At 39.1% G+C, this 27,112-nt stretch overlaps 1 protein-coding gene across 2 annotated transcripts in view; it reads right to left on the bottom strand.

Annotated features, from left to right (window-relative positions):
• The window catches only part of OXR1 (oxidation resistance 1), a 100,590-nt gene extending 74,582 nt beyond the window's left edge, over window positions 1–26,008 (bottom strand). Inside the window, exon 1 of one of the 2 annotated variants that reach the window (XM_016224266.2) lies at window positions 25,925–26,008. The gene's annotated coding sequence lies outside the window, so the exon portion shown is untranslated. The remainder of the gene's footprint in view (window positions 1–25,924) is intronic. The other variant, XM_016224267.2, reaches the window with a different exon arrangement.
• Between the last annotated feature and the right edge of the window lie 1,104 nt (window positions 26,009–27,112).

The raw sequence follows: 27,112 nt of genomic DNA, 5'->3' as shown, positions 1-27,112 counted from the left end.
TCAATAATACTGTATGTGACAGAAAGGGAAAAGATGGTGACATCGAAGAGTTGTTTGTAAAACTCACATAAATATGCAGACTCATCCAAAAACTTACACATGTTGTGCTCATGGTAGTAAAGCATGAACATGGGGAACGAGTTTTGCACTCTGTCCCCTAACAGCAATTGCCTGCTTCTCACAGAGCCATGTTTTCCTGTTCTCCTGGCTATTAACGGCCTACGTTTTTCAAGAAACATGGCAGTCCACGACTGTGGAACGCAATAAGCCTTACAAGTATTCTCTCCCTTCTGCCATGAGAGGATATATGTGGTTGCATTTATGGCCCACAACTGATTTTTGCACATTAATCTTATATTCTGCACCTTTGCTAAATTCATTTATTAGCTCTAGTGGTTTTTTGCAGATTCTTTGGGATCCTCCATGTATTAGAATCATGTCACCTGCAAAAAGATTTTACAACTTGGATGCCTTTTATTTCATTCTCTGGACTAATTGCTATGGGTAGAAATACTAGTAATATCTTAAAGTGACAATGACGGGCATCCTTGACTGCTTACTGATTTTAATGGGAAAGGTTTCAGTCTTTCACCATTGAGTATTACATTAGCTGTGATTTTTGCACATATGCCCTTTAGCATGTTGAGGAAGTTGCTTTCCATCCCTATTTTACTGAGTGTTATCAAAAAAGGGTATTGGATTTCGTCAAGCGGCTGTTCTGTATCAGTTGAGATGATCGTGTGGCTTTTCGCTTCCAATCTATTTATCTGTATATTACATTGATTAACTTTCTGAGGTTGATGCACCCTAGCATTCCTGAGATAAGTCTCACTTGCTCCTGTTATATAATCTTTTAATATGTTTGAATTAGGTTTCCTAATATTTTGTGGAGGATTTCTATGTGTATATTCACACAAGATGTTGGTCTGTAGTTTCCTTGTTTTGTTTTTGCCTGGTTTCAGTATGAGGGTTATGCTGGTCTCACAGAATGACATGGGATATTATGATAATCAGTTTTATTCATCAACATGGCCAAGCCATGGCACCTAGATACTTGCTCAAATACCAGTTTAAATGTGGAAGTGAAGGTTTTTAAAAAAATGAGGTTAACATTTCAATAAAGTAGATTACTATCATACACATACACACACACATTTAAAGAGTGGGTTAGGTTTTTATAAAGCCTAATTGTTGCTTTGAGGTCAAGTATTAGTGCATACAATCAGTACACCATACAAGCCTGCTTTTTCAAAAGTTTTCCCATTTAATCCCTGTAAGTGTTCAGGTTCCTTCTGTGTATTCTTGATTTTTAAAGACATTTCAAGGAATTTCTGTCTAAGATATTTTCAGATGCTCCAAATCTTTATTTTTAGAGAAAAATTACATGTTCAATAGTAAACATCTGGGCAATAAAGAAGAGTAATAAAAATAAAATAACAATCTAGCCCATCACCCACAGGAAACCATCATTAAATAATACATACCCTCATAGGCTGGGCACATACTTAATGACTGATTCTTAAGATATACTGTAGACATTTTAATGGATAGATTTTAGCTCAGAAGGATGGTAGTATTATCTACCACACACCATTTTAAAAACATAAAAAGACGAAAACTATTAAAGACTTTTTTGGTTCTTTCTTTTATATAGGCAAACTACATAAAAAGTGTTTGGCACTCTATGTTATTGGAGGAAAGCTAATTTGAGGATGATGACAGCACCATGGCTTTCTGACTCTAGATATAATTTCGGAAAATATATCAGAGAAAATGCCCATGTTCTCATAGAGGATGCTCAATTAGCGGCATCATTCTCTCTCCTTGCAGCGATTACTAACAACGGGACTGACTCTAGTTACAATATAGTGAGAGAGGTCAGGCCAGGCAGGAGAGAACAAAGCATAACTAAAGACTGAAGCATGCCTTTGAGATAGAGGCTATGATAAATTAATAGAGAAATGAGATTTTTTTTTCACCCGTAAATTGGCAAAGATGCCTTTTTTTTAAGATTTTTTTTGCAAGGATGCTTTTAAAGTAATAATACTCAGTGGTGAAAGTGAGGTCAGCCAGCTTTTTCATGTACTGTTGAAGGGAATGTAAACTGGCCCTCCTTTCTAGAAGGTGATTTAATACATTTGAATAAAAAATATCTTCAGAATGTTCATGCCTTTCAGATCTAGTAACTCCAATTCTGGTGATTTACTCTAAATAATGAGAATTATACAGGGGTGGGCAAAAGGAGGTTTACAGCTGTGAGTACACGAAACACAGTTTATTCTTGTATTATTATTACTAATTATTGTTATTTTCTATATGAAAACTGTAAGCCTATTTTTGCCCTTCTCTGTATGAACAAAAATACTGTTTTTTAGTATAATACAATAAATGTCACCCTAAATTTCTCAAATTAATAAACCTGTACTTGGTATTTGTTTCATTGATGTGAGCCTGTGAATGACCAAAGAATCCCTGAAAACCCAATCACTAAAAACTGATGTTCATTCCTTTAAGGTCCTCATGCCATTTAGCCAATAGGATACTGAATAGTTGCAGAACAAACAGCTTAGCTTCTTGTTATCACAGAAACGGTCCATCGCCTTCTGACTGGGAAAAGGGAAAACATCACTTGGCTTGTTAACCAAAAATTTAAGGCATTACTTGGGTAGTGGCTGTTATTACTTGTGCTCAAGATCCACCTTGCCTATAATCTTTAATGGCCTAAATACCTTTAAAATGGTATTAAATCTGCACTCATACATTTTTTCCTGGAGCAACAGTTATTTAAATACCAAATAACAGGCCTGAATCTTTTTAAGCTTTGTGGTATTGGTCAACTTTTTTTGAGCCAGCAGAACCCATCCTCATGTACATTTTGGTTACAGAGCAAGTAATCAAGGTGGTTAACTGAAATTTTCTTTTCATAGGTTGTGTTTCAACTGTTTCAGGAGGTTGGAATGTGAGGTTTTGTAATAGTTGCTAATAGTGGCTTTAATTGACCACATCTCAACAATCCAGGAAGCACCTTCAGTGGAAGTGGTTTACACCAGAACCCTGAGGTCTAGCAGAGTAGAGGTTTACAGTTGGGTGAATTGATAATTCTTGGTTTTAGTTATATTATTGCTGTTGCCTTCTACTTCCATTAGGTAAATCCAGAGATATCACTGCCCTCCCACTAACATCAACCTCTGGTGGTGGAAATAAACTGCTCTCTTTCTTAAAATTACAGTTAAGTATTAATTGTTGTTATTTCTTCACAATCCCCCAAAGCCTCGAGTAAGGTAAAGGGGGAATCATGAAGTTGCCTCTACTAATCAATCCTTAGATTCTTCACCCTGAGTGCTTCTAACAGTACCAGGCCCATAGTAGGCACCTGAGAAATAATTTAACTCTTAATTTATTAGGGGAGAGGAAGTCTGGCAAAGCAGGAAGAAGTGACTTTTCAGTAGTCTAATCCTGAATCTTCCACCATTTTTGTTACTTTGGGCATTTTCAGGACCTCAGTTTCCTCATTAGTGTGATCCTATAATACTGGATACAGTTTTGTGAACATAAGGGTATGACTTGTGAAAAAGTAAAATTATGTATCAGACAGCAGGGGGCAGCAGTGTGTCAAGAAATGCATCTGTAGCTCTAAAGCCCAGGTGTCCTCTCATTTCCCTTGAACTGAATAACTTGTATTTAAATATTCCATCAAGTTATTACATCCTGTGAGATAAGGGGAAAAAAAACCCTATTTCCTCAGAGAAAGAATGTGTAAGCTGTCTTTTATTTCTGTAAAAATGGAGTTTTTCATTCAAGGATCAAGGAAAACTCATTTGTGCCTTCTGATTTCAATTCCACGTGAGAAGCAGTTAGTCACGGGACACACAAGAACCAAATTTAGGGATTGTGGTGGTGGCGATATTTCCAGTTCACTGTTTACTATGTGTTAGTTATCAAAATGCCAGAGAGATTAAGTAATCTGCTTAAAATCATGCAGATGTACAAGCCCTGATAGAAAGCTTTTGACTACTGTGTCATAAGAAGTGGTTGGTTTAAAAAGTAAATGAGGGATTATGTGACTTTCTTGCAAACAAATTAAAACCAAGAAGCAAGGAGTATTTTCCCCCTTGCTTGAAAAAGTAAACAAAAGGTTCAGTCCTGAGTTAACCCACTATGTAGCAGACCCACCCAAAGTAACTCAAGACAGTCTGGAGTCCTTTTGAGACATTACATTTCCCACCACCATACTGCTTTCTTTTTTTGTTTCTATCCAGAAGACCGTTCAGTTGGCTTTGCCTTCACGGGCCTGAAATTCTGAGTAATCTCTTGTCTAAATCTGTATCTTTCCCTTCTCTGTTCTCAGGCATTCTAGTACCTTTTGTTTTTCCTTTCCCCAGCTCGAAAATAATGGTTTAAATACTAACATTTCCATCCAGACACATGCCGACACAAAAGGACAAACATGCAAACCGGAGAGGTTTCAAGAAGGGGGGGAGGGGGAGCGCCAGGCTGTGGCGACCGTCTGGGCGCAGCAGTGGCCACATCTGCGCAACACACGTCCAACAAAACTCACTGGCGGTTACACGCCGACCTGCTTGGACTTCCAGGGGAAATTTAGCCTACTGTTTGAGAACGTTCTTTATTCAAAGTCCATCTTAACTGAGTAACCACCATTAAAGCTCCTTGGTACTTTCAAATGTAACCACACAGTCACGACAGGCAAGCTTTCCAGAGATATTGATGACCATGGCCTTCAAGTGGCTTCCGTACTGTGTTTCCCTAGGTAGGCACTTTCTCTCAGAGGACAGTGTCGCACGAGTTCCTCTCTCCTAATGAGCCCTTCCTCCATGTGCACTCTTGGTTGATGATCTCGCTACCTCATTTAGTGAAAAAGTGGAGCATTTAGTAGACTCTCAGCACCACGCCGACCCGCCATGAGCATCTGCCCCCTCCCCCCCCAGCCTTCTCACCTGCTCCTGTTTGAAGCTCATTTCTCTCCCCTGCTCTCTTGCCTATGAAGGGACAGTCCCTCTGAGACTCTCCACTCTCCTCTCCCTCGTCAAATTTCCCCTTCCCGACTGTGTTGCTCTCATCCACATAAACATAGGCTGTTGTTTCTCCCATCTTAAAAAAAGCTCTCCCTTGGCCTAATTTACTCCACATAAATTGCTCTTCTTGGTCTGCACCTCGATGCAGAAGAACTCCTTGAAATTTCCTACATCTGCTGTTTCTCCTTCTTCCCTCCCCATGCTGTCTCTTAAAGCCTCTCCAGTGGGGCCGGCAGGCGGAGCACTGCACGGCCCTCAAAGTCATCGGCGGCCTCCACCCCGACGACGCCGATGGCCGTCGCAGTCCTTCACCACGGGATCACCTCCTCCACACGCTGTCTTCGCCGGCCTCCAGGGCACCACGGCCTCCTGGTTTCCGCCTGTTCCGCTGCTTCTTCCTTCTGCCTCTTTGGCCAGCCCTTCTTTTTCTCAACTCTGGGGACTCTGGTCCTCAGTCCCCGGTCATCTGTCGATGCTTGCTCTTTTGTGAGCTCATCTATAGTTTTGTTTTCATCTATATATTATAAACTGCCAAATTAATATTTCAAGAACAATTTCTCCCCCAAATTCCAGATTCATAGGCTCAACTTGTTTATTCTGTATTTCCACTGGAGGCCTAGTTAACATCTCAAACTTAACGTATTCGGAAATAAACTCCGAAATTCCCTGCAAGCCTGCTCCACCCCCATCTTTCCCACTTTACGTGAGAGAACCTGGATTCATTTGCTCTGGTCGAGAGCCTTAGAGGAATACTTGACACTTTATTTTGTGTTTTTTCTTCCTCTTTACTCTCTTACACCCCACATCCTACCCATCAGGAAAACCGTTGGATCTACATTTAAAATATATCCAGAATGTGACCACTTCTCACTACCCCATCACTACCATCTTGGCCCGAACCACCGTTACTGCTCACCTGCACCACAGCAAGAACTTCCTAACTGGTCTCTCTGCTTCCACCCTTGCTGGTCCAACGGTCTATTCTGCACATCCCAGTAAAATATAAGTCCGATCTGGTCACTTTGCTAAAAAATCATTAATCACTCCTCCATTCACTCTGAGCAAGAGCTACAGTGCTGTAATCCAGAATAAAAGCTTCTAAGATGACACCATGTGACCTGGCTCCCATTATTTCTCCAAACTCATCCCCCATCTTTTCTGCCCTTGTTCACCTCTTTCCAATCACACTCACTTGGATGCTCCTGAGACATAAAGCAAGCTCCTGCCTCAGGGCCTTTCCTTCCTTCTTCCTGGGATTTTATTTCCCCAGGTATCTGCATTGCTAGCCCCTCACCCTCTAAAAATCTGTGCTCATCTGTGCCGCTTCACCAGTGAGGTTTACAATTACTACCATGAAAGGAAAAACCCAACACACCCCTCCTCTGGCACTGCTGATCTCCTTTACCTGCCTGGACATTTTCTTTACTCATTAGCACTTATCACTTAATTTACTATACAATTAACTGATTTATGGTGTTCATTCATTCTTTATTATTATTATTATTGGCCTTTCTCTACTGACATAAGCTCCATGAGGAACTAAATTACTATAGTACATAGAATGGTGGGTAATCAGATAATGTAAAATTTCAAAAGAGTAGAAATTCAATTAGAAAAGATAACTTGTAATCTGGATAATAGGTATAGAACTTAGTAAATTAGTTTGGACAACAGTTGCCTGAGGGAACATATGATTTCCTAGGTTGTAAGAAAGAGGGATGGCTTGAAAAATTCCCCTTAAAAGAAGGGTCTTGGCTTGCTAACCTGTACTTGGACAGAATTTTCCTAGAAGCAGCACTACGAAGCCCAAGAATCACCATCCGCAACCCAAATCAATGACCAGGGTTGCTGTAGCAGCCTGGATATGATGATAATATTCTCATTGTTTGAGTGAGTAATGCTAAACATGAAGTGCAGAGGTGATGAAGAGATGAATATTGTTCAAATTGGGTTTATAGACAATGTGAATTTTCTAATCAACATGATTACTTGATTATGTTTGTTTCTTTACAAGCTTAGTTTTAATTTTTATCAAAGGTCCACATGGACTAAAGAAGCCAATCATTAGTTCTCCCAGGTTTCTTGTAAAATACAGCACTTCCTCCAATCTTTTCCTTTTTCCACTCCCCAGAGCCAACCTTGAACTCTTTCCATTTTGACCTGCTCCAGCCTGAACTAATTCCATAGACTTATTCAAAGTCTCTGTATTTTCGTGATTCCTTCATAAAATCAGCCTGCTGTGCAAATAATAAGCTTTAGCAGTTATATTCTAAAAATAGCAAATAACAACACTGCTGTTGCTTCATAAGATTTTTTTCTGTATAAATGTGCCATTTCCTTTTTAATTTTGTTAAAATTAAATTTTACTTATAAACACAGTAAGAAATTTAACTCTGAAGATTAGCAAAGGCTAAGTTGAAGTGTTGTAAAAAATCTATATTTTTATTTAAAAATAAGCATATTCTCCCTTGTTGAATACTTATCGCTGAGCAGAAAGTATAGTAAGTTCTACAGTGGCAGGGACATTTCTGTTTTGATAGATATGTCCATGGATTCTGTATGCTGGATAAACATAACATTGGTTAAATATGGGAAAGAAAATTTCATTGTCCCCAGGTTTGCTATTTTTAGCTGTCACACAGAACAAGTACCTTGTGTTTGGCTTATTATTAACTTTTACTCTTAGACTTTCATATAACCTTGTTGTACCTAATAAGTCTTTATTAAGTTTATTTTTCTCTAACTGAGCCACCCTGAGTTTTGACTGATATTTCTTTTTTATACATTTTCTGTCTTGATGTCTTTCTTATCAGTTATTTTTATAAATTATCTGATAGCATTAGAAAATTTATCAGCCACTGCCTGGAAAATGTTCAATTTTCTGATTTTTTTCTATACCAGTAATTCTTTTGAGAATATAAATATTATTGTCTTATGGTAAATAAATATGACATTTAATGTGTTATAATTTCATTTTATTTATCTGTCCTTATGCTAGAGTGAAAAATGTTTCTAGAAATAGTTTGGAAGCTTTTTCCCCCCAACTCATGCCCCAGAATCAAAATATTGCAGATAGCTAACATATCTGGTCCTCTTAAAAATCAAAGGTTGGCAATTTCTGGTACTTATTCCATACAAGGGCCACTACAGAAATATCCAAATCTATTGTCATTTGCATGCGATTCTACCATTTGGCTAATTTCCATGCTTCAATAGCAGGGCTCTGCTTTCCCTAACTAATGGTTGGCATTTCAAGAACATGAGAAATAAAAAAAACAGAAAGGGATGACTGCAGCAACTTACTTCTCGGCTTCGTGGGCACCGGGCACGGTTGCTGTCACTCGGCCTCCTGCCGCAGCGGCCTGGCGAGCTGACACCCCCCCATTTCAGTGGCTCTGCTTCCATCCTCAACCTAAATCTCCAAGTACTGCCTTCAAATAGCACCATTTCTTTCTCCATCTTCAGCAGACTTGAGGCTGGAGTCTACGCCTTCCCACTTGTCTCCCTCTGACTAATTTTAAGAAGGTTTCAGAGCTGGCTAAGGCCACCAGTGGTGGCTGCGAGAATGAAGAAAGGAGTCTGTGCTTCAGGTTCGAAAGAGCAAGTTATTCATTTACTCAAGGAATGTTTGGGAAATACTGAGTTTCTGGAATCAAACACATTTAGAGGGCTGGAGAACATTTGAATATGTTGGCTCCATACTGATCTTCAAGAGCATTAGCTTCAGCAATAAGGGAAATCATATAATTGAACCGTTCATGTGATTAGTGTAGAAAGTCTGCAGATAATGAATGTCAAGCTAAAATTAAAGGGCATACTTCATACATTTGATGATCTTCTGGAAAATCCTATGAATTCTTCTAAGTAGTTAAAAGCTACTCTCACAAAATAGAAAGAAATAATCATTTACATTGAAGAAGTGACACAAAAACAATTTACATAAATATTCCACTCCTGCATGTAAAATGAGTACATATATAAAAAAAATTAAATACCTTTTGGTTTAAATAAAGTTCTACTGGCCTGAAGTGTAATTTTAATTTGCAAAATGTCTTCAATATTATTTACAGAGCATGAGCACTCTGTCCAAATATATAATTAGGCTTGACTTACCTAATTTAAGAATGTCTTTTTAATGTCATAATGTAAAATAAATCATTAGGATCATTACTTTACAGAACAAATAATTTAAATAGCATCCAGGAGACATCCCAATAGGCTACTGCCTAAATACTGACTTTAAAAAATCACTCCTAATTATGTGTTTTGCATCTCTCTGCTAGTTTCCATTTTATATTTCATAAATACTGCATGTTTATTTTTACTCTGGATAAAAATCTTTGAAACCAGATTATAATTCTGCCAGGTCTTCTGCAAAGAATCTATGGAACCAAATTTGATCTTTTCCTGTTAATCTGGCTATCATTATAAGCACAAATTATTGTAATTCCACATGTTAATAATATGTACAAGAATAATAATAATTTCTATTCTTAAAATTTCCAGAATGTTATTAAAATAACATAATTTTAATTCTATTTATTAGAGTAATACATATATATTTTAGAAAACTTAGAAGATACAAAAAATAGAGAAAATATCTTAGCACTATAAATGAATCAGTTAATATATATTTTAGTGCATTTTTTCTAAGATGTCTCCTTTCAATTTTAAAAATCATACTTGTGATCAATTTCTATATTCAAAGCCATATCCAGCTTTTTTCTTATTATAAATGGCATTTTTCTGTGATATTAAACTCCTTGTAGAAATAATATATAAGGACTTCTTAATACGTGAGTAGATGAGCTATAATTTAATAAACAGCATTATTATAAAAATGCTACAATTTTTAAAAACAGAATTTCAGGTTGTTGGTATGTGTATGTGTATATTATGAACAACACAAAATCTCTCTCATTTTTGTCGATTTCTCAGCTACTAGATTTGTTGTTAATATACGTCTGCTGCTCTTTTCTGATTTGCTGTTTTTAATCTGCTATGGACCTAGAAATCATATAGTCAAATGTGTTAGGATTTTATCTAAATTCAGTTAATGTGCTTTGAAGCGAGAATCTGAAGTCGCCTGTCTGAAAAAATTGCATGAGCTTTGGCACATAAATGAGATAACATTTATTTTAGCAACTTAATACTCAATCTTGAGGGAAAAAAAAATTCCCCAAGATTCTTGGCTGAATCAAGTTGGTTGGTGTCACTAAGTATAGATGTCATTGAACGAGATATACCTTCACTTTGTACTTGCTTTAGTGACTAACACAGTTGGGCATATGACAGTTTATATCTGCATTAAAACAAGGGACAAGTAAATGATCAAAATAATAGAATTTCATGTAGATGTGGAAACACTGCTTGTGCATGTAAAGCTATAGTCAGGCTCATCAGTCACCAAGGGCCTGCATTGCTTTCTTTCACATAATCAAGTGAGACAAATTTAATTATAATAATGCTAGTGAGGGTGATGTCAAAGAGACTAGTACAACTCATTGGAGAAATTTTCACAACCCTTTGTGAAAAGTAATTTTACAATAGAGGTCTAGAGCTTTTAAAATGTTCTTCTCTTTGATGCAACTTAATTTTTAAGACTATATTTAATAATTCAAAAAGCAGGCAAAAGTCTATGTACAAAGATGCTTATAGTAGCATCATTAATACCAACAAAGACCGGACACTCTAAGCATCCGATATTGGTTAACATGTTGAATAAATTTCGGTACATCTACAGGTTGAGTTAATACAAACATTAAAATGATATTTAGAATCACATTTCAAAGATGTGAGAAAAATGTATACTACCAGGTTAAAAAATGCAAAACTGTGTTCAATTATGTAAAAATAAAAGTCTCATGAAGAAAGGCCATGAAAGAAGTGCATCTAACTTCACAATGTTATCTCTGGCTAATGGAATTATGGTTGATTGTTACCATAATTTATATTTTTCTGTATTTTCCAGATGTTCAAAAATGTGTATTTTTAAAAATCAGAAACAAATAGTACATGCTATAATTATTTTAAATGCTGGATTCTGTAACCCATGGTAACTGCAGTAGAAACATAATTTTCATGTACAAGAATCTTATATCTGTCCGTGAGGGTTTTATTTAGATAACCTCAAATAAGCTATTCTATAGCGCAATTAATATAGCTATTTGAGAGTGCACAGTGCCATGCTACTTGAAGCCAGATGTCCCAGAAGTCATCTAAAATTCTAAAAATGAGTGTCTTTTTCTAAAAATTGAAAATCACTCATTGTATGTCAGATGTCTCCGACTCAGTTGCTTGAGAAGGTTCAAAGCATTTATTGGGATAATGTTGGGAGCACTTATAGGTCGCATGATTTTCCATAGCAGGGATGAAATGAGAGTCAGGGTCTCAAATGCTCACAATAGAGCACTTCAGATTTCACACCTTAAGCATAAAGAAACCTTGCCTTCCCTCTCTTAGAATGCTCTACTATAGTCCCTTCTTAGAAAACGAAATCATGAACTGACAGTAATAGAGCACTGCTCGAGCATTTGAAATGGCCTAATTGCAAAGGCTTATGGATATATTAGCAATCTAGTTTAGATTCTCCAAATCATGTCTCCCTTTAAAACATCAGAAAACAAAATATGGATGTAAAAATTTAGTATTTGACTGGCGTTTCTGACCTCATCTAGCAGAATTATTACTGAATATATTATCTATGTTAAACAGCTTCTTTTTTTAGGCAATGCTACATTCAATAAACTCTTCCTTGAATATAATTTCTGGACGTATATGTGTTTCACACACATATGAAACCCAATGCTGCCCATTTAGCTGTAGCTACTGTGGTGGATATCTGCCTCCCAGCATATATTTTTCTTTCTCTTGGTAACAGCGCTCCAATTCTTGTACTGGTCCCACCCCTCGCCAGTGCAGCCCATGTACTTTAAGGGTAACTGGCTTCACCTCCAAATCAAAAGTAGAATCCATGGCTCATGCCTAAGTTAATTGCTATAACCCCATATCCAGCCACATGTATTAAGATATGGGTAGGTAAGTGCCCTAAGTTGATTTATTTAGAACAAAGCTCAGGATGTTTGTTTGAGAGTGAAAAACCCTGTACTCCTCTTTGCTGAATGTGCACGAAATTCAGGCTCTCAAACATTCACAGTGGCTGCCATAGATCAGGCATCTTGATTATGAAGAAACCTGAATGTGAACAAAGGCCATGAGGTAGGAACTTGGCACAGAATGAAGTCAACACAAAAGAAGCAAAGTCAGTAAAAAGAGGGAGCATGAAAATCGGTCCTTCCCATATCATTTTAGTAAATAGATTGAGCCTGCTCTCAAATCTGCTTCCTCTGGATTCCAGTCACATGCACCTATGAATTTCTTTCATTGTTTAAATCTATTTCAGATAGGTTTGCTATTGCTTGAAACCAAAAGCAAGAACTTGAGACAAATTAAAGGCTTAACTCCACCACTAATTTAACTTTACATTCCTGATCATGCTGATCCCCTCTCCTAATGGTGGTGCTTCATTTTTAAACTCAATTACATGATTTTACATTATGTTTATTTTGATAAACTCCTGAAGATCCTCCTCACATTGCAAGGGAAAGTGATGGGAAAGAGAGCTACATGAATTCTCTGCCTACGTTGAGTCAGGTATTTAATGTACACAGTCTTATTTAATTCAAAACTGAGAAGACAGGGTTCTCCATTAATAGACACAGAATATGCGGTTCAGAGAAGGTAAGATTTTCCAGGTCACACGAAAGTTAATTCAGCTGCTGGGACTTGAATCTCTAAAGCTCAGTCTCTTTCCATTAAACCAGACTGCTTTAGGTGAGTAAAAAATTCCAAACAAATAAAAACAGGTCAATGAAATATCATTTAATATGGGAGTTGTTGAACCATTAAGCACTGTCTGCCTCTACAAATGTGTCTAACATTTTAAGAATTAAAATTTTGCTCTGGAAAAACAGAGTTTGGGGGACCATTTGGAGATAACGTCAATGTCCCTGAAATAAGGCAGGTAATATTGGCTCTTAAAATGAGAAAAACATGAATGTGCTCATTTGAACAGTATGACACTAGTAACTATTGTCCTCTCATTTTTATCCTCAGTAGGCATCCATGTTGCAAATGATCCTTTATTAAAGGGCTATTTTCAGATTTCTTCCCCATCTCTCTAAGCTAGCCTGAGTCCCACAGTTCAAATCTGTCTCTATTGTTAAAGCATGATTCTGGGCCATTCTTCTACTTTCCTAGTGTAATTTCTCCTTTGATTTCTTGACAGCTTTCTGTTCCATAATAACCTCATCCTGCAGGTGGAGGCCAGGCTCTTTGTCTACTCTTAGAGCATCTCTTTCTAGAAAGCACTGAAGTTCAAATTTTCCATGTGTTCTCTCAACAACCTGTCTAACTCTTCTTTTTAAATTCTCACTCCCCTTCTCTAAATCTTCACATTGTCACCCAGCTTCTTTCCTAATTGCTCATTGTTGGTAACTGTCCCTCTCTGAGGTACTTTTTAAATAGCAAAATCATGTCTAAAGCTCTTGGTAACCATTAATTGATCATGTCAACTTGAGTTCTTTGCGATACAGAAAGTACAAAGCCATTGGCCTTGGACTCCCAGGACTATGTATTCTAAATGTATCTTCAAAGGGAGAAAAAAATCTCAAGTCTGGAGATGCAGACACAGTGGAAGCCGCGTTAATGATTTTCCTGAATGTCAAAGTCAGAGAACAAGGAAACACAACTGGCTATCATTAGATGTGTTGTTCATTTAACAGTGGATAATAAAATGTGAGCAAGAATCATGGCTGGGGGTCAAACTCAGATCAAAGGCTCAAAGCCACACGGTGACAGCACACGGGCAAGAACGCTGGAGCTGTGAAAATTACATAAGGCCACACTCAGCTGCAACGTGCTCCGGTTATTTCCAAGCATTTGCACCTAGAGATATAAATAATAATCTGTTTACCTTGGAAAAACAGCCCCCCCCAACATATTTCATATTTATTACCATATGGGGGGAAAGAACATAGAACAGGCTACGAATACTTCACACGGTTTTACAGTGTTTCTGGGCTTCATAACAGTTTGAGATTAATGTAAATAGGCACTGTCAAACTATCCAGATGTGAAATATGATGGCCCGAAAATGATTTTTATGTGGAATAGAATGTCAAAGTGAGCAGTATCTATGTGAATGTCAACAGAATATTTAAAGGAACTTTCCTGTCATCTTTCTAAAGCAACCAAGTTAATGAAACAAACAATGGAACTCTCTTTATGCTATTTTAGCAAGATTTTATTCTTGCTGGGTAACAGATCTTGTATCTCAGAAAAAGGTTTTAGAAAGGTGTCCCAGGCTAGCAATGCAGCGTGCAGAATGGATATTCTCAACAATTAAAATGCAATGATCACCTGCTGTTAAAACTGGATTTAGCGATTTTTTTTCAACATAAGTACCTAATATCTATGAGTGTGCAGGGAAATGGCCAATCTCTGTTGACTGGATTGTGAATCGACAATCTTTTGAAGAGCCACTGGGATTACGTAATAATTCTCTGAAATAGTGAGTACATTGCTTGAACTTGGCAATTCCATTTTTAAGAATTTATACTAACAAAGTCATAAAGAAGGAGAAAGCCATAGGTTTATTTGCATGATTGTTGATTAAAATGCTATTATAGGCAAAAATGAACAAAGTCTAGCCCTGGGCAGTGTGGCTCTATGGTTAGAGTGTTGGCCCACACACCAAAGGGTTGTGGGTTTGATTTCTGGTCAAGGGCACATACCTGGTTGCAGGTTTGTTACTCGGCCCTGACCGGGGTGTGTGCGGGAGGCAACCAATCAATGTGTATCTCTCACATCAATGTTTCTCTATCTCTCTCCCCCCTTTCCCTTCCTTCTTTCCACTCTCTCTGAAAATCAACGGAAAAAATATCCTGGGGTGAAGATTAACAACAAAAATTGAACAGAGCCCCAAAATGGCAAATCCAATAATAGAGCATCAATTGAGGAAGTTGTGATACGCCACAGAATACTAGGTAGTCACTGGAAATGATGCTGCAGAATCATATTTATTGACACAAAAAATATATAGACCTTACTAGGCTAAAAGAGTATTGAGTATGTGCTCTGTGACTGGCACGTTCTAGATGCTGGGAAACGGCACTGAACAAATGAATGCATCTCCCCACCCTTGCAGTGCACGTGCTCTGGTGCACTGCGCTAGAACCATGTAGTATCAGCCCTTTTTGTGAATGTGTCTACGTGGTTTACACGTAGTTAGATAATCTGGGAAATCATATAAAGCGGTTCTCTCTAAAGAGTGTGTTTATGCTTTATTTCTTCTATTTGTTTACATTTCCTAGTATTTTGCATAATGGGCAGATCATCATGTTATTTTTAATTAAAACAACTGGGATATGCAACAGCCAGTAATAACAAAACAAAAAAATGGAGAAGTAACAATGAGAAAAGGTTTTTCTATCATATGGGAAGCAAAACAACCCAGGAGGAAACGATGTGACCTTTTAGGTCTTATCTGCTGTGGTTCTCTATTTTATCATCCATCCAGGATTATAACTTTTTCTGTAGGGACCAGAGGCTGGAGGCCAGAAGATTTCATTGAAAAGGCAGCTTTCAGATTTCTAAAATGATGCACAATAAAAAAAGGAATACAACTTATTGAGGACGTCGTGAGCTATAAAGGAAGGGTTGTGCACTTGGCATTTCAAGTACTTCCTTATCTATCCCAAGTCCACGAGGCGGGCGCCCTCCACGTGGCACACGGGAAGGATCTCAGATAAGGTATCTCGTCCATGTTCACACAGCCAGGAAGTGAGGAAACAAGATTTGAGTTCATATCTAGGTCCGAAATCAGTCCTTCTTTCATTAACTTGCTTGGCAGGGCAGAAGAAAACAAGATATAATAAAGTCAATGACCTAAAAAGTCACAGAATTTTAGATCAGGAAAGGGTTTTGTAGGTCAGGTGTTTCAATTTCCTCATATCACAGATGGGGACACAATGACTCTGGGGAGCTAAGAAACTTGTCCCAGGTCATGATCCACCAGCACTAGGGAGAAATGATCATAAAATATCATAATCTGAATCATTAAGCAATAATTCTATTTTTTTGGCCACTGTTCAGTGGCTACAAGCAAATTACTCAATGATCACACGTCGTCCAGATAAATGATCTCATGCAATGAATCCCATTTGCATTTTAATTGAAGATATTCTGTATTTATTAACAAGCTGGAATGGAGAACCATAGAAATTATTTAGTTTTTGTTAACTTTATCAACTCTTCTCGAATGCTGTGCATTGTGGAGGAATGCCTAATAGACATGGCTTTCAAATTATGCAATATATTTACTGTTTTGACAGACCAACATGAGCCTCCCAATGTTTCCTGTTTTAATTGCACTTGTATTTGGTATTAAAATGAATTTGGGCAGGCCAGCTCCAGGGAAGTAACTCCCTATTTGGGGATATTTCTAGCAGGCTGCTCTTCAGAAACCAATGCAAACAAATGAGACTAAAACATGGATCGGAGCTCATCCCTCACTGAGGTAAGCACAAAATGAAAGCTGTGGCATCAAACTCAGCATCTCTCCTGTGTGAGGCAGCATCTGCATAAAGCATCTGCACAGTATCTGGCGAGCCCAGGAGCAATCTTTTAAAACCTGAGGAACATACCTGAAGTGCTGGGTCTACCTGTCTTGAATCTAAATAAATTCAACATCACAGATATCTCTATATGCACAGCAAACCGTTACAAACGACAAAGTTCCCTCCTGCCTCTTGTCCCTGTATCCAAGGAGACAGAGAGTTGTGAAAACAAAATAATCTTGTAGCAGGTAATATATATATAAGTTAAATCAAGCTGTAGCAGAGCGAAAAAAGTGAGATGGGCTGGAGGACAAAGGTTTGATCAGAGAAGGAGCTGAACTTGTCATGGCCAGTGATTTTATTTTGCAGCACGGACTCATGCATATTTATTTTATACTTTGGTCTGTAATCCATCACCTCCCTGTGTATTTCATTATTCAAGTTGTTCCATCTTTGACCGCTAGGGACTCTTTCATCGGGCATGCCCTATCCTCTTGATTTGTTGACTTTTAACACTGCGAGTTGCTTTTGTCTCATCCTGTACTATTACTGGAGCAGCAGTGACTTGAACGGGACCTGGAGCCCGAGCCATTCAGGTCAACACCCCTGCTCAGTGGTGGTCTGTTCAAGGAGGTGTCATAGAATTAGGGGCACATCTCTCAAGTAATTCTCATGGTAACTCCATGAAGTGATAGTTATTCTCGCCCTGCACATGAGGGAATGAACATTCAGAGAGGTAAAACGGCTTCTTCAAAGTTAAAACATCTAATCTGGCCCGGCCGGGCGTGGCTCAGCGGTTGAGTATCTACCTAGGATCCAGAACTGCTTTCTGCTAATTCTTTGGTCAGATAAACATGTCCAGGAAATGTTAATCACCTGAGTTGGCTGCCAATCATGGTCATATATAGGACAAATTAGGCCAGGACTATAGCCTCTCTGGGTAACGAAACCTTTAACCATATGCTTATTTAATTAAAATTTCATTTAAACTGAGCACTAACATACAGCAATGTATGGAATTATTTCTCATGCTTCAGTTACCTTACTAAAGACAGCATGAAATTAAAATGGTTTTAAGCACCACAAAGGGGAAGGTGTCTTTAAATCCTACTGATCAGCGTTTCAGGCAATGGATTCTCTCTCTTTCATTAGAAAAAGAAAGAAAAAAGTCTGAATTCACCAGAAGGGCTCAATGTAGCAAATGTTTCATTAGCTACAATGAGAGCAGACTCTAAAAGAGCACGGAGTTTAAGTTTACGTGGATGCGTGATAAGAAAAGGAAAGAATTAGATTCATGTCAAGAGTTGAGGAAGAAAAGGGAACTGCAGGCGGGTACTTGCTCAGGCCGCTTTAACAGCTCCAAGGTTACAAAATTAACGAGCGAAGGGAATCGCTGGGTTTCGGATGAGAGGACAGGAAGCCGTGGCCTGGGGCTAGGGAAGGAAGCCCAGGCTAGCTGTTAGGAAACAGGAAACTAGAGAGGACGCTGAGCGGGAAGGGGAAGCATCCACAGGCCGGGCTGGGCACAGCTTGCATAACCAGGAGGGCAGGTTACGTAAGACGGGCGGCCTCGGGCGGTCCTCCCTGCAGCACCAGGGCTTCTGTGCAGCCTTTGTTGAGGTCCGTTTTCAATTCCTTTGTGTCTTTCATTTTTCAAGGACTGCTGACATCTTCCTCTGCCCAGCTGTTTCTATGAGATCTCCTTTAACTCTAAGAACCTATGAATTAGGGGCTTCTATTACTCGGTTTCGCAGCTGCAGTAAATGAGGGGAGATAACAAGTACCCCTCTCGGCTCACACAGATGATAGAGGCAGAGGCAGGATTTGAACACAGGTTCCGTCATCTGCTATCAGTGCCTCTGCCCGTCTCTAGACCCCACAGTCTCCGATGTGGAGACGGTAGCAGGGTGTTAAACATAAACCTTTGTATTCTTCAACACCACAGGGCCCTGGTTTGTCTTTCTGCTTGAAATTGCCGAAATCCAGACTTTCATGAAAGCACAAAGCAAAACAGGTTTGTGATGCTTCCTCGTTGGTCACTAACCTTTCCAACTGCCCACAGTCAAGGAACAAAGGCCTGGAATGTGAGTGTCCAACCCGCTGCTTCTGGCTCCCCCAGCCTGCGTCTCCTCCCCTCTGCTTTACAGTTCTGCTACCAAGATGGCCCTGGGGGCCTAGGCAGGGGCCGTGCCCCCTGCTTTGTTTTGTCGAGTTCTCAGGTCCTGCTGGTGCACTTTGCTGCAAGGCTAAGAGAGCTGGTATCTTTGGGGATTTCCCCCTGCTGCATCTGCTAACATGCCCAAAACATGTTTTCTCCTTGCACTCTCTAGCCATTCCCACTGCTGCGTTTGTTCTTTGTTAACACTACAGCTGAATGGAACTAACTTTCCAAGCGGACACTGCAAATTTTCCTCAGAGGCAAAGTGCGCTTATAATAGCTATGTAGACAGCTTCACACTACAGCCAACTTCACCTTCTTCCTGCAGGACTCTTCAGATACTTTTCCAACATAGCAGGTTGAGCAAACCCTAGTCTGAGGGAGCCCCAAGATCATAGAACAATGTCTTCCATTCAGTGGGGTAATAATCCAGTCTTAGGAATAGCACATTGAGATATATGTTGTTGTATTTTTTTAAAAATCAATACATGAACCATATTAGTAAGGTGAGAACTTGTAGAACTTGGGCCAAAAATAAATAATAATTTAGAACTGCCTTAAGTAAAGGAGAAAATTATACTATGTAAGTCTCCAGTTAGTATCCTGTTAGGTGAGCAAATGTAACATTCAAATGTATTATTTGTCAATCCCACTGATCTCCAACCTGATCAATACTCCATAGTCAACTCTAACTCTGTAGCAAAGCTTTTATTTCAAAACATGAGCCTGTAGTTAAGGTCAGAATTTGTCCTAAGGTGTTTTATTAAGCTGGTCATAAGCAGAGGCTAGAAAGTCCTCAGTTCCCACTTCATTGAAACCTTGGAAAACAGCCTCCTTACCATTAGTTGAGAAAACAGAGCCTACCACTCATTAATTATAACGAGCGTATTCATTTTAGGCACAATGTGAACAAATGCATTCATGTTACACTTGCTCCCATCAAAAAGCTGCTCAAGTGAAATGCACTCTTGAAGTGAAAACTCATTTTTATGAGAGCAATTAATTTTTTCAGGGCAACAGCTACTCTGTGGCAAGATTCCAGTTCTAGACATTATGCGATAAGCGATTGTTCTGGAAAAGGGAACTTACTAAGTATCTTTAGTTCTCAGAGTTTATTTAACTGACATCATATCATTATTAGATATGTAAAGATATATTGATATATCCATTCTTGATCTATTATGCATTTATATGTATAAATTATTTTCTCAAGTCATGGGGACATTAAAAATACATGTTGGCCAACTGTTTTGGCTTAACAGATATAGGAATGAATCTAGACATAACCTATCAGTTTAACACACAGCTGGTATAGGCAGAATTCATTTTTCTTACATGAGGAGTGGAAAAGTATCCGCGAAGACCACTTTCTGACAAGGATCTCATTAGTCCATCCTTACCAGCATGGTGCTGGCTGTTTTCCAAAGGAAAGAGACAGGGCAGTTATTTCTACCGGATACAGAAGACTTGAGTGCCCTCAAATAAGGTGCCAAACTTACTTTCACATACTTTTCACTTTGAACGTCAATGGTAAGAACAAACGCATCTTACTTAATAAGGACAGAGGAGTCCTGCTCATCCTTAGTAAAGGTCCCTGATCAGGCGTGCAGCTGTTTCAGAGTGACAACTCAGGGACGCGTAGTTGTACCTGTACTTCTTACCACATGCAGGAGACATTCCCGGAGGAAACAATTCGACACCATGAAAGTATTGCCTTGGAAGGACTACAGGTGAGAACAACAAGGTGGGGACCTCATGGTCCTCCCTCTCCCAGTGCTCACCAAGTGGGGACCTGCCAGGCTCTTCCTCCCGTGGATTTGTCCGCCATCAATCACTGAAGCTCAGCAAGGGGAGGGGGAGGAAAAGGGCTGCATTTCAAGGAGGGGCCAGTGCTGCCTCTGGAGGGGCACCGTCTGCTGAGCTCCTACTGAAGCATCAGATGCTCATAAACTGGACACTCTCAGGGTCTGCAAGAGGCACGGGGATGGCTCCCAGTGGAGCAGGACTGAGTTGTGTCTACAGAAGAGCACTGATGTTGGTCTCCGTTATTTAGTTCCACTCTAGCTCCATGTGTTTGCGCATGAGAATTCAAAGTACACAGAGAATCTCTGTATTAAATATTCATCATGATTCCTTATTCTTACATGGCTCCAGGGACACAGGTAGACCAAAAAGAAAAAAAAAAAGAATTAAACGGGACACCAAAACACTTATAACTGAGTTAAAGTAATTCACTGTTGGCTACAAACAGCAATAGCAGCATTCCTCCCAATTGTGCCTGGCTTGTAACTATTTTTACTTTCTTCTCAGTGATCTTTTGGTGAGAGTGTGAACATGGTCCACATTTCATTGAGGAGCATACATCCTGAAGGCTTTTTGACAAGTAAAATTGACAGGTATAATTTTTTTTAATTTGTGAAGAAATATCTTCAGTATGAATTGGGAAGAAAAGCCTACTTTAAAAAAAGTCAGGAGACACCAAGTTTTATTTCTAAGTGTGTGCAAGATCCTAGAAGCTCTTCAAATTCACACCCTTTAAAAAATGAAAATACTGGGGAAATTTGGACGTATTATCTCACTGTTCAAACTGCCATTTATCCTATTATTAAATGTTTAAAATAAAGTAGGTCTTTCAAAAATAATCTTTTCTTTTGGTGAAGGGATTAAGAAGTACAAATTGGCAGTTACAAAATAGTCACAGCATAGGGAATACAGTCAATAATATTATAATAAGTATGTATGTTGCCAGGTGGGTGCTAGACTTATCAGGGGCATCACTTCCTAAGTTATATAAATGTCTAACCACTATGTTGTACACCAGAAACTAATATAGTATTGAATGTCAATTGTAATTGAAAAAAATTAATAAAAAATAATACTCTTAACTTCTCCAAGCCAGGGTTCAGTGAAAAGGAACACTCCTAAATGTGCTGAGGGTGGAAAGGCAAGTTTTGATCACTGGCACAGCTAAAGGACTTATTTTTGTTTTTAAGTATTTTTAAAAATCTGTTTTTATTGATTCCAGAGAGAGGAAAAGAGAGATAGAAACATCAATGATGAGAGAATCATTGATCAGCTGCCTCTTGCACGCGCCCTACTGGGAATTGAGCCCGCAACCCGGGCATGTGCCCTGACCGGGAATCGAACTGTGGCCTGGTTCATGGGTCAACACTCAGCCACTGAGCCACGCCAGCCGGGCTAAAGGACTTATTCTAACAGGGACTTAGCAAATTTCAAAGAGGACTGTGATTATTTCTCAGCCATGAAACAATGTCCATTTTAATTATTCACAATTATAACCAGTATAGGTTTAATTAGGCAATTCAGAAATCACTAAGTAAATTGACAGGTATAATTTATTTTTAATAAGTTGTAAGACGATTAGGGCGCAACTCAAACAGCGCACCAGCACGGGTCGCTCAGGAAAACCTCAGGGTTATTGACATTTCTTAATCCATTTACCACGGCCACGATTAAGCTGTGTGTCTTGGTTCTGGGTTGATGACTTTTCACAGAGAACAATCCCAGAATTAGGGCAAAACAGGGTAAGGCAAATGTATTAAATATAGTACTCGCCCTGTAAAGTTAGAGTTGGCAAGCTTATTATGTAGGGTACTGCCAATCTATGCAGGTATCAACTGAGCATTTTCCTTCCGAGTATAACTGCTACTGCATAGTAAAAATTATTTAATTCTTCTAGAAAGAAATAAAGGTTTCATATTTATTCTAGAGTTGAAAAGGGGTTTCTGCCCAAGGGTTTTCCTAGACCTATGTTTTACAGTAGGTTTTACTGGAATTAATACAAAAATATAAAATAAAAATCCCATCAAGTACCTCTCAGGCCCCGCCAGACTCTCATCTACTGAGCAAGGTCAGCTTATGGTACAAATGAACAAAAAGTTAAGCCTGAATTCTCAAGATCTTCAAATTCACTATCTTAACAGAAATTACACATTCTTATGCAAAGTGCATAAAAAGGAAAAGAAATGACACTTGTACACATGCCCCTGTCGTTAAAATGTGTGAAGAGCCCACGTCCATGTAGGCAACTCCAGATCCCATGCGTAAGAAGGACCTCAGCAATGGAAACATTTTCCCTAAACATCCTTGTGACCCAGAAAATACAAGAAGTCATCAATCTGTCAGCTCAAACTTCAAAACAAAGCCATTTTTCTCAAGAACATAATTTAATTTGGACCCCAAGAGCAGTTCTCCATTTCAGTTCTGTGCTTATAGGCAGTGATCTGTATGCCAAGATGGCCCTGCTGATTAAATCACAGGGACCTCCCGCTTTCACCCAAAGAATCTTCTTACTTGAAGAGAAGGCTCTGGTTAGTGGTGACCTAGTTTTATGCTGTAGAATGTGTAGCTTCAAGCAAGATTAGTCTTTTCCTTTTTTTCCTCTCCTGTTGCAGTCTTTTCACTTTTTTATTCTTCTAATTAAAAAGTCTGCCTTCAAAGTGAGAGGCACGCAGGTTATGTGATATTTTTAAATGTTTGCCATACTGCAATTTAAAGGCAGTTAAATGTGCATCTTGCTTTTCTCTTTTTAGAGTTTCCAAAGTAGTTATTAGGGTTCTAATTTTGACAACTACTCAGAAAAATTCCCAGGAACCCCTAATTCTGTAGGCTCTCTTTTCAAACTGTAAGCTTCCTGGGGTTTGTAAGATTTGTATTTGCTAAACACAAATCTGTACATAACTTGCTTCATTAAGCTTGGGATGCTGAAGGCATTCTATCCTAAAGGCAGGACAAAGGACGAATCATTGGATTTCAGATTTTACAATTTCACAGGCCAGTAAAATTTGAAAAGAATATTTTGGGGACATTAACTTAATTCTGGCAAGTCAGGAGATTAAAAAAGACAAATCTGGTTACAAAGTCTACCATCTCTGGTAATTACATTGTAAGGTTTATAAATGTAGAATCAATATGTTGTACACCTGAAACTAATAAAATATTATATGTCAACTATACTTTAATAAAAAAAGAAAAAGAGAAAGAAATATCTGTACACACACACACACACACACACACACACACACACACACACACAGAGTCTACCAAACCAATATTCTGTGCCATCATTTCACAAAAGTCAGTTCAAGGAAGGAGATAAGAAAAGAGCAAAGGGCCAGTTACTTTAATTGGATAAATGCAATTTCATGGAAAACTAGTATCTTTTACTAAAGCATCTGTTTCACCATTCATGACATGGGCTACCTCCTGGGAAACCACTCACTGAGCTCTCTGTCAATACTCTGATTTCATTTTTATTTTTGATTTGGAGACAAGAACTTGACCTGGAAACATGGGGAGGACGAGCTCTTTGCTATTCATCATCATTTACTTAGGACTCTTTCCCTTGATTTTGCTGCTACCGTCAACGACAGAGGCAGGGTAGAAAAAGCTCTTTCCTTTGCCACAGTCCTGATATAGTGATTACTTTCCTTTTCATTTATCTGAAGATTCATATATTTCACATGAAGAGGGAATAGCTTTCTACCTACTTACTAAAATCAATGAAATTTTATTATACTTCTTGTAAGATGGGTTATTCTCATTAAAAAGCAATGACTTTATGTTGTGCCATTTTTGACTATTGACATCCTTAAAGACACTGTGTTCACTGCCTGTTGAAAAGCAAGACTTAAACTTCTTAATCTCGAAAGACGAAGCCTGAGAGTAGATATAGAAAAAGGGGATACATAAAGTCATGGAAAGGGAAAATCCTACTAGACCCACATCTCTTCAAAATTGAAAGGAATTAATTTAACCCAAAGACATAGGAAAATGACTTGAAATCCCACAGAAAATTGGCGTGTGAATCAGAATTAGAAATCTGACCTCCTAATTATTGTTTCTAAACAGGGACACTAAAATATCTCAGAAAAACTTTCAAACATCCCACATTGGGGCTGTAGGCGTGGCAGATACCAAATAAAACATGACCTGTTTGATGTAACTTTGGTAAACTCATTAAGACACAGTCTCTACTACTGAGGCTTTTGGATATGACGAAATCTCTCCAAAATGAAGTAACATTAAGGCCAAAGCACCCCTCCGCTCCCTAGGGAGAGTTATCTCCTCTGTGCATCACCCGCTACCATATGGTATGTTTAGCAACTTTTGTCTCAAACAGACCTAAGACACTGAAAATGGTTTTTGTTACTTAAAAAGCAAGGGTAAGGACATGCTGACAAATATTGGTACATACAAGTTGGTAATTCAACTCATTTAGACTGATTACCTACAACACTCCAATTAAATACTAATGTTCAAAATTACAGGTTATTACTCTCCCTGGGAAAGAAGGGACACTGACCGGCAAGACCCTTTCCACGGCCCCTATCACCCGATGGGCTCTGGATGTGATCCCATCTGTCCAAGGTGAAGTCCCCTGCAAGCCCCAAACAGACCCACAGTGCCATGTGTTCTCTGTCAGAACTTAGTACCAACTTTCCATTTTCTTAGTTACAGGCTGACATCAACCTCTGTCTCAACGACCTGACAGAATAGGGCCAGGGACTCCAGAGCCTGGAGGAGGGAAAAAGAAAATAATAAAAACCAAACTCCAAAACTGGCGCTGGCTGAGGAATGGCGAAAATGCAAAGGGTAGCACCTGAGCTTAAAAGCTGGAAAACCACGCGTACGATCTACTCTCCTTAGGCCAGGCCTGGAGGGGTCCTCCAGCCCGCTCTTACCTAACCTCGCCGGAGGTTTTCAGTGCTTTTCCATCTCCGTGTCCACACCTATCAGGAAAAGTCCACATAAACCATCTGAAAGACACGCACATTCTATAAAGAAGGGAGCATTTGCCCGGCCGGGGAGGCTCAGGGGTTGAGCATCGACCTAGGATCCAGGAGATCAAGGTTCGATTCCCGGTCAGGGCCCAGGCCCAGGTTGCGGGCTCGATCCCCAGCAGAGGGGGTGCAGGAGGCAGCTGATCAATGACTCTCTCATCACCGACGTTTCCACCTCTCTCTCTCCCTCTCCCTTCCTCTCTCGGAAATCAATAAAGCCATATTTAAGAAAAAGAACGGGTCCCCCGCCCATCAGCAGCGGTGCCTAGACAGATGTGGTGTACTGACGTGCACGAAAGGGCTGGAGCTCACCGATGGTGTAGAACCTCTTCAGCTCACTCCTTCGGGAAGGATGCTTCGGGGGATTGGCCGTGCTGTTCTGATCTTCTTCAATGATGGGTGTCTTGGGTGCGGGGGGCTTACTGGCTTGTGGCATTTGCTTTCCTGCACCAGCCAAAGGGTTGAACCCTGGAGCAGTAATATCCACCGACTGGGACTTTTTCTTCAACCTACAGGCAAAGAACACCACACGCTGTGACTGCTGATTCGAGGGATACGCTTGTTCCACATTTCTCTCCACCATACTTAGTTTTCAACGACTGGGTTATGTCTGGCCCTGAAATAGAACAAGGTTTATTCAGAAATTATAGACCTTTCCCACAGGGTTTTAAATTCTTCAAATATTTTCGAAAAGGTTTGGGAAAAATAAATCTTCTGCTTAACCATTTTGAAAGGTTTCACTAAAATATATTAAAATGTAAGGTGATAGAGGACCTCTGTTCTTCTGATAATAGCAAAATAAAATGTAGAGTCAGAGATAATGCATTTGGCTATTGCTTTTGGTTCTGAAAGGAGGATTTTTTCAATGCTATAGTCAAACACTAGTTAGAAATAAATAATTGCAACCCAGGAAAAGCAAAGGAAAGGATTATCTGGGTAATCTAAGACAGCATCTCAGCTGTAAAATTATGGAGCTCACACGGTTCCTCCAGACACTCAGTGACAATGAAAGTACTGCCCACTTCTACAGTCTAAAGAGCTGACATCAGACCTAGCTTGGAAAGCAAAAAGCTACCCATAAAACATTTTCCCCACTCACGCATGGGAATGTTTTTCTTGGTGTAAAAATTATTGGTAAATGATATGAGCTAAATTCAAGTACTTCAAGCCACACAACTTGGTATTTGTCATGTAACTGAACCCTAAACCCAGATTACTCTTGGGCCTTGGTATTTCTAGAGGCCAATGTATCATTTTATCGGGTCTGTTTTGTCCTACAGCAAACAAGTTGGCAGTTTTCTTTATCAATTATGGTGCTCACAACTGAACATTTGCAATTTTCTAAAAAGTTTCATACATCCTCACACCTCCAAGTTTTATTGCTATTTTTTGGACATAAAGTACATTAACTTCCATTTTAGACAGCACTCCAGTCCTTGGCAAAAATTATTTTCAGAATGTAAGAGGTTTTATCTCAAATTCACATAGCAGAATATTTTA

Source organism: Miniopterus natalensis, chromosome 16 (assembly GCF_054644295.1).
Source record: "Miniopterus natalensis isolate mMinNat1 chromosome 16, mMinNat1.hap1, whole genome shotgun sequence".
In the NCBI taxonomy this organism is placed as follows: domain Eukaryota; kingdom Metazoa; phylum Chordata; class Mammalia; order Chiroptera; family Miniopteridae; genus Miniopterus; species Miniopterus natalensis.
This window is presented reverse-complemented; position numbering and strand designations above follow the sequence as displayed.